Source organism: Rhinopithecus roxellana, chromosome 3, assembly GCF_007565055.1.
Source record: "Rhinopithecus roxellana isolate Shanxi Qingling chromosome 3, ASM756505v1, whole genome shotgun sequence".
NCBI lineage: Eukaryota > Metazoa > Chordata > Mammalia > Primates > Cercopithecidae > Rhinopithecus > Rhinopithecus roxellana.
This window is the reverse complement of record NC_044551.1, coordinates 13,418,906-13,420,567: the sequence shown is the minus strand read 5'-3', so window position 1 is coordinate 13,420,567 and position 1,662 is coordinate 13,418,906.

Genomic DNA, 1,662 nt, shown 5'->3' with positions numbered 1-1,662 from the left:
GAAAAGCAGCGTCGCTCTCGCTCACTCCAGACCAAAGTGCGAAGTGGGTGGGCTGCCCTGGTCGACACGGTAGCCACGGAACCTGGAGCAGGACGAGCCACAGACAAAGCTCCTCAGACACCGGATTAAAGAAGGAAGAGGTTTTTTTACTCGGCTGGGAGCGTCGGCAGACTCATGTCTTAAGAGCCGAGCTCGGCCGGGTGTGGTGGCTCAAGCCTGTAATCTCACACTTTGGGAGGCCGAGACAGGCGGATCACGAGGTCAGGAGATCGAGACCATCCTGGCTAACACGGTGAAACCCCGTCTCTACTAAAAAAAATACAAAAAACTAGCCGGGCGAGGTGGCGGCGCCTGTAGTTCCCCAGCTATACTCGGAGGCTGAGGCAGGAGATGGCGTAAACCCGGGAGGCGGAGCTTGCAGTGAGCTGAGATCTGGCCACTACACTCCAGCCTGGCCACAGAGCGAGACTCCGTCTCAAAAAAAAAAAAAGAAAAAAAAAAGAGCCGAGCTCCCCAAGAAGAAATTCTCAGCCTTTTAAAGGCTTACAACTTTAAGGGTCCACATGAAAGCATCATGATAAATTGAGCAAGCGTGGGGAACGTGGCCAGGGACTACATGCATCAGCTAACAGAACAAAAAGTTTTACAATACTTTTTTCATACAGTGTCTGGGATTTACAGATAACACAAGTAGTTTAGGTCAGGGGTTGATGTTATTATTATTACTTTTTTTAACTCCTAGGGCTGGGTGGTGATGCCAAGGTTGTCTGGCTATTTATCTTACTTTTGTCTCTTTCTAACTTTTTGCTTTCTCTCCTTCCTCTCGTCTTGTGAACTAGGCAAGGTGGGGGGGAGGGCAGCAGGAGTAGTAGTGGTCTCCTTCCTTAAACCCAGGGCGCCTCATAAAGCCATGGCCGTTGGGAGGATGAGGGACAAAGGGGCATGAGGAGGGGGAAAGCGTGAAATGGACTCAGGTGTTGGTGAAACAATGCACGCAGTGGTCTATTTCCAAGACAAGGTGCCTTGAACCGGTTTAGGTCAGCAAACTACAGAAAACAGCATGTACTAGGCCCCTGCTTGGATTGCCGACGCCTGCTTGTCGGCCTCTCTTCCCCACCTTCCTACCTGCTTAGCTGCCCTCACCTGAACCAAAGAAGTTTAGTCTAAGATCCAAGTTTACTAACCTGCAAAAGAGCTCGCTTTGTCTGTTATCAGTCTGCCCAGCTACTCAGCTCATAAGTCAAATACCTGAAAGCCCCTGAGCTGACTAGGATTGTTAATGCACTGTGGTCCGCAACAAAATGCAGCAAGACAACCCTAAAAAAAAACACACACATACACACCTAAAACCCCTACCCAACAACCAATAGGCGACGTCCAGGAAGAGGCGACCCCAGAGTACTCAGCCTAGGAGGAACCCGGGGAGGGACCTCCGCAGCTGGTTCTGAGCACAGACGTCAGCCACCGTGGCTCTGACTGAATTCGGCGCATTTCTTCTCAGGCTCACAAGTGGAGGGAATTCTCTAGCAAGTTTTTTCGTTGGCCGTCCTGTGAGCTCAGGAATTCGGTCACTGGCTTAACTCAGGGCAACAGTTTCACCATGACCCACCGCCAAGGAAGGGTTTCTCCTGAGAAGTCCAGCCAGTGTGTTAAGGGCATCCT